The following is a 7,159-nucleotide window of genomic DNA, read 5'->3' on the forward strand; positions in this document are numbered from 1 at the left end:
CAACTTGGCCGAGCCTCTACTAGCAACGGAGAGCATGCAAGAACATAAACAACACATATATGATAGATTGATAATCAACTTGACATAATATTCTATATTCATCGGATCCCACCAAACACAACATGTAGCATTACAAATAGATGATCTTGATCATGTTAGGCAGTGATACGTCTCCAACGTATCTATAATTTCTGATGTTCCATGCTTGTTTTATGACAATACCTACATGTTTTGTTCACACTTTATATCGTTTTGATGCGTTTTCCGGAACTAACCTATTGACGAGATGCCGAAGTGCGAGTCCCTGTTTTCTGCTGTTTTTGGTTTCAGAAATCCTAGTAAGGAAATATTCTCGGAATTGGACGAAATCAACGCCCAGCATCTTAGAATCACACGAAGCTTCCAGAACACCCGAGAGCCGCCGGAGGGGGGCCACGGGCCCACCACACATGGTGGCGGCGCGGCCCGAGGGCGCCCCCTGTTGTCCGGCCCCACCGGGGCCCTCTCGATACGGGCATGGAGGCCTATGTGGAGCCTAGATTCGGGACTCCACCGGCTTAATTATCTTAGTTTTTGTAATTGTCATATATTGGCAAATTAGGGATTTTTAATAAATCGAGTCGGTCTTGGTTTGGGCTCGTCGAACCAAGTTAGGGAGGCCCATACTGGGGCGCCCAGCCCAGCAAGGGCTAGCCGGCCACCCTTCCCCTCATATAAGGAGGTGCGGCGGCTAGGGTTTAGGTAGATCAAGTTTAGTCTAAAAGTTAGGGTTTCCCTATTACGTGTGATCACGTGTATCATCCCTCCGGGGGTACGGCGCTGCCGTTTATCTATTATTATCCGCTGCGAAGGTTCTTGTGTTCATCAAGGATTGTCTAGCTCTTGGTTTGAGGCGGTCGTTCATCGATCCGTTGCTTGCTGGATTCGTTCCCTCTTCTCCAGGCTGCGTTCATCGCGTTGTTGGGAGGATTCTCTACCCCAGGTTCTCGCTGTGAAAGATCGGGCATCAATCAAGGTGGATCGGCTCAGCCCGCTCAATGGTACATCCTCCTCAACAGTCACAATAGTACCATTGAGGAGGATGTACCATTGAGCGGGCTGAGCCGATCCACCTTGATTGATGCCCGATCTTTCACAGCGAGAACCTGGGGTAGAGAATCCTCCCAACAACGCGATGAACGAAGCTCGGAGAAGAGGGAACGAATCCAGCAAGCAACGGATCGATGAACGACCGCCTCAAACCAAGAGCTAGACAATCCTTGATGAACACAAGAACCTTCGCGACGGATAATAATAGATAAACGGCAGCGCCGTACCCCCGGAGGGATGATACACGTGATCACACGTAATAGGGAAACCCTAACTTTTAGACTAAACTTGATCTACCTAAACCCTAGCCGCCGCACCTCCTTATATGAGGGGAAGGGTGGCCGGCCAGCCCTTGCTGGGCTGGGCGCCCCAGTATGGGCCTCCCTAACTTGGTTGGACAGGCCCAAACCAAGACTGACTCGATTTATTAAAAATCCCTAATTTGCCAATATATGACAATTACAAAAACTAAGATAATTAAGCTGGTGGAGTCCTGAATCTAGGCTCCACATAGGCCTCCATGCCCGTATAACCCTCCGAGGCTCCCCTTTCACCTATATAAGCTCCCTGACCTAAAACCCCGAGACGAATAAGCCACGGTACGAGAAACCTTCCAGAGCCGCCGCCATCGCGAAGCCAAGATCTGGGGGACAGGAGTCTCTGTTCCGGCACGCCGCCGGGACGGGGAAGTGCCCCCGGAAGGCTTCTCCATCGACACCACCGCCATCTTCATCACCGCTGCTGTCTCCCATGAGGAGGGAGTAGTTCTCCATCGAGGCTAAGGGCTGTACCGGTAGCTATGTGGTTAATCTCTCTCTATGTACTTCAATACAATAATCTCATGAGCTGCCTTACATGATTGAGATTCATATGATGATGCTTGTAATCTAGATGTCATTATGCTAGTCAAGTGGATTTTACTTATGTGATCTCCGGAGACTCCTTGTCCCACGTGTGTAAAGGTGACAGTGTGTGCACCGTGTGGGTCTCTTACTCTATATTTCACAGAATACTTATTAAATGTTATGAATAGCATATTGAAGTGCTTATTTATATCCCTTTATGATTGCAATGTGTTTTGTATCACTATTCATCTATGTGCTACTCTAGTGATTTATTAAAGTACTCTATTCCTCCTGCACGGTGTAATGGTGACAGTGTGTGCATCGTGTAGTACTTGGCGTAGGTTATGATTGTGATCTCTTGTAGATTATGAAGTTAACTATTGCTATGATAGTATTGATGTGATCTATACCTCCTTCATAGTGTGATGGTGACGAGTGTGCATGCTATGTTAGTACTTGGTTTAGTTGTGTTGATCTATCGTGCACTCTAAGGTTATTTAAACATGAATATCGAATATTGTGGAGCTTGTTAACTCCGGCATTGAGGGTTCGTGTAATCCTACACAATTAGTGGTGTTCATCATCCAACAAGAGAGTGTAGAGTATAGCATTTATCTATTTATTCTGTTATGTGATCAATGTTGAGAGTGTCCACTAGTGAATGTATAATCCCTAGGCCTTGTTCCTAAATACTAAAATCGCTGCTTGTTTACTGTTCTACTGCATCTGTATTGCCTGCAATATTACCACCATCAACCACACGCCAGTTGTAGCATCAAGCTATTTTCTGGTGCCGTTACTACTGCTCATATACATTCATACCACCTGTATTTCACTATCTCTTCGCCGAACTAGTGCACCTATACATCTGACAAGTGTATTAGGTGTGTTGGGGACACAAGAGACTTCTTGTATCGTGATTGCAGGGTTGCTTGAGAGGGATATCTTTGACCTCTTCCTCCCTGAGTTCGATAAACCTTGGGTGATCCACTTAAGGGAAAACTTGCTGCTGTTCTACAAACCTCTGCTCTTGGAGGCCCAACACTGTCTACAAGAATAGAAGCACCCGTAGACATCAAGCTATTTTATGGCGCCGTTGCTCGGGGAGGTAAGGTAAAAGGTATTCACCTCCTCCGACTACTAAGTTATTTCTTAGCATTGTTGCCGGTGTGTGAGTGCTCGAAGCTATTTCCTTTAGATCCTGCAATTGCATCTTTTGGTTTCTTGTTTACACTAGTTAGGCATAATGGAAAGTAACAATGAGCTTCTTATTCTATTTCCCGAGTTAAGACATGGATTGTTTGCTGCGAAAATTAAAAAACCTATGGAATCTTATTTGCATGCTAGTAGCAATGATATTAGTATGAACGCTTTGAACACCATTGTTGTTAATGATAAGAAAAATTCTAAGCTTGGGGAAGCTGGTTTTGATGAGCTTGATATTTTTAGTCCCCCAAGCATTGAGGAGAAAATTTACTTTGATGATACTTTGCCTCCTATTTATGATGATTATAATGATAGTGGTCTTTTGGTGCCGCCTACTATGGAGAGTAAATTTTATTATGACTATACTATGCCTCCTACACTTGATGAGAATAATAATGATAGCTACTTTGTTGAATTTGCTCCCACTACAACTAATAAAATTGATTGTGCTTATGTGGAGAGTAATAATTTTATGCATGTGGCTCATGACAAGAATGTTTCATGTGATTGTTATATTGTTGAATTTGTTCATGATGCTACTGAAAGTTATTATGAGAGAGGGAAACATGGTTATATGCATCTTAATAATATTAAGTTTCCCCTCTTTATGTTGAGAATCTTGAAATTGCGCTTGTGTTGCCTTCCTATGCTTGTCACTTTGTTCTTCATGAATTTATTTGTGTACAAGATTCCTTTTCATAGGAAGTGGGTTAGGCTTAAATGTGTTTTAAATTTTCTTTTTGATGTTCTCTTTTGCTTCAACTCTTCTTTCTTGCGAGAGTATCATTAAAATTACTTGAGCCCATCTTAATGGCTATAAAGAAAGAACTTCTTGGGAGATAACCCATGTGTTTATTTTACTACAGCAATTTTTGTTTTGTTGAGTCTTGGAAGTTGTTTACTACTGCAGCAACCTCTCCTTATCATGTTTTTGTGCCAAGTAAAGTCTCTATGGTAAAGTTGATGCTAGATTTGGATTACTGCGTAGAAACAGATTTGCTGTCTGTCACGAATTCGCGCAGCAGTCTCTGTAGATAACTCAGAAAAATCTGCAAACTTACGTGTGTGATCCTCAGATATGTACGCAACTTTCATTAGTTTTGAGTTTTTCCGTTTGAGCAAGTTAAGTGCCCCTGCCAAATTCGTCTTTACGGACTGTTCTGTTTTTGACAGATTCTGCCTTTTATTTCGCATTGCCGCTTTTGCTATGTTGAATGAGTTTCTTTGTTCCATTAACTTTCAGAAGCTTTGTGCAATGTCCAGAAGTGTTAAGAATGATTGTGTCACCTCTGAACATGTGAATTTTTATTATGCACTAACCCTCTAATGAGTTTGCTTGAAGTTTGGTGTGGAGGAAGTTTTCAAGGGTCAAGAGAGGAGGATGATATATGATCAAGAAGAGTGAAAAGCCTAAGCTTGGGGATGCCCCCGTGGTTCATCCCTCCATATTTCAAGAAGACTCAAGCGTCTAAGCTTGGGGATGCCCAAGGCATCCCCTTCTTCATCAACTTATCAGGTTTCTTCTAGTGAAACTATATTTTTATTCCGTCACATCTTATGTACTTTACTTGGAGCGTCTGTGTGCTTTTATTTTCGTTTTGTTATTTTCATTCTCTGAATAAGTTCATCCTTTTGTGGGAGAGAGACACGCTCCGCTTTTTCATATGAACACTAGTGTTCTTCATTTATGATTTTAATGTTCAAGGGCGAAAGTTGATCGCTTCACTTGTTGCTATTTGGTTGGAATCAGAAAATGCTTCATATGGTCTTGAATAATTTGATACTTGGCAATTGTTTTGAGCTCTTATAAATCATGTTTAAGCTCTTGCATAATGTAGTTAAATCTAGTAGTGGAGAACTACCGTAGAGCTTGTTGAAATTTGGTTTGCATGATTGGTCTCTCTAAGGTCTAGATATTTTACGGTAAGAGTGTTTGAGCAACAAGGAAGACAGTGTAGAGTCTTATAATGCTTGCAATATGTTCTTATGTAAGTTTTGCTGTACCGGTTTATACTTGTGTTTGCTTCAAACAACCTTGCTAGCCAAAGCCTTGTACTGAGAGGAAATTCTTCTCGTGCATCCAAACACCTTGAGCCAAAACCTATGCCATTTGTGTCCACCATATCTACCTACTATGTGGTATTTCCTGCCATTCCAAGTAAATACTTCATGTGCTACCTTTAAACAATTAAAAAGTTATTATCTCTTATTTGTGTCAATGTTTTATAGCTCATGAGGAAGTATGTGGTGTTTTATCTTTCAATCTTGTCATTTACTTTTGACAGACTTTCACAATGGACTAGTGGCTCATCCGCTTATCCAATAATTTTGCAAAAGGAGCTGGCAATGGGGTTCCCAACCCCAATTAATTAACTTGCATTAATAATTCTCTTCACATGTTTTGCTCTGATTTATCAGTAAGCAACTTAAATTTGCAAATAGACACTCCTCCATGGTATGTGAATGTTGGAAGGCACCCGAGGATTCGGTTAGCCATGGCTTGTGTAAGCAAAAGGTTGGGAGGAGTGTCATCTAATAAATAAAACTAAAGTACATGTGTAAACAAAAGAGAAGAGGGATGATCTACCTTGCTTGGTAGAGATAACGTCCTTCATGGGAGCCGCTCTTGAAAGTCTGGTTGATGAGGTAGTTAGAGTGCCCACTACCATTCGTTGACAACAACAAACACCTCTCAAAATTTTACTTTTATGCTCTCTATATGATTTTAAAACTTGAAAAGCTCTAGCACATGATTTTATCCCTGCTTCCCTCTGCGAAGGGCCTATCTTTTACTTTATGTTGAGTCAGTTTACCCATTTCCTTCCACCTTAGAAGCAAACACTTGTGTCAACTGTGCATTGATTCTTACATACTTGCTTATTTGCATTCATCATATTACTCTATGTTGACAATTATCCATGAGATATGCATGTTGAAAGTTGAAAGCAACTGCTGAAACTTATATCTTCCTTTGTGTTGCTTCGATGCCTTTACTTTGAATTTATTGCTTTATGAGTTAACTCTTATGCAAGACTTGTTGATACTTGTCTTGAAAGTGCTATTCATGAAAAGTTTTGCTATATGTTATCTATTTGTTAGCAAACTATAGATCATTGCTTTGAATCACTTCATTCATGTCATATGCTTTACAATAATGTTGATCAAGATTATGATGGTACCATGTAACTTCAGAAATTATTGTTGTTATCGTTTACCTACTCGAGGGCGAGTAGGAACTAAGCTTGGGGATGCTTGATACGTCTCCAACGTATCTATAATTTCTGATGTTCCATGTTTGTTTTATGACAATACCTACATGTTTTGTTCACACTTTATATCGTTTTGATGCGTTTTCCGGAACTAACCTATTGACGAGATGCCGAAGTGCCAGTCCCTGTTTTCTGCTGTTTTTGGTTTCAGAAATCCTAGTAAGGAAATATTCTCGGAATTGGACGAAATCAACGCCCAGCATCTTAGAATCACACGAAGCTTCCAGAACACCCGAGAGCCGCCAGAGGGGGGCCACAGGCCCACCACACATGGTGGCGGCGCGGCCCAGGGGGGGCGCCCCCTGTTGTCTGGCCCCTCCGAGGCTCCCGTTTCGCCTATATAAGCTCCCTTACCTAAAACCCCGAGACGAATAAGCCACGGTACGAGAAACCTTCCAGAGCCGCCGCCATCGTGAAGCCAAGATCTGGGGGACAGGAGTCTCTGTTCCGGCACGCTGTCGGGACGGGGAAGTGCCCCCGGAAGACTTCTCCATCGACACCACCGCCATCTTCATCACCGCTGATGTCTCCCATGAGGAGGGAGTAGTTCTCCATCGAGGCTAAGGGCTGTACCGGTAGCTATGTGGTTAATCTCTCTCTATGTACTTCAATACAATAATCTCATGAGCTGCCTTACATGATTGAGATTCATATGATGATGCTTGTAATCTAGATGTCATTATGCTAGTCAAGTGGATTTTACTTATGTGATCTCCGGAGACTCCTTGTCCCACGTGTGTAAAGGTGACA

The sequence above is a fragment of the Lolium rigidum genome, chromosome 5 (genome assembly GCF_022539505.1).
Source record: "Lolium rigidum isolate FL_2022 chromosome 5, APGP_CSIRO_Lrig_0.1, whole genome shotgun sequence".
NCBI lineage: Eukaryota > Viridiplantae > Streptophyta > Magnoliopsida > Poales > Poaceae > Lolium > Lolium rigidum.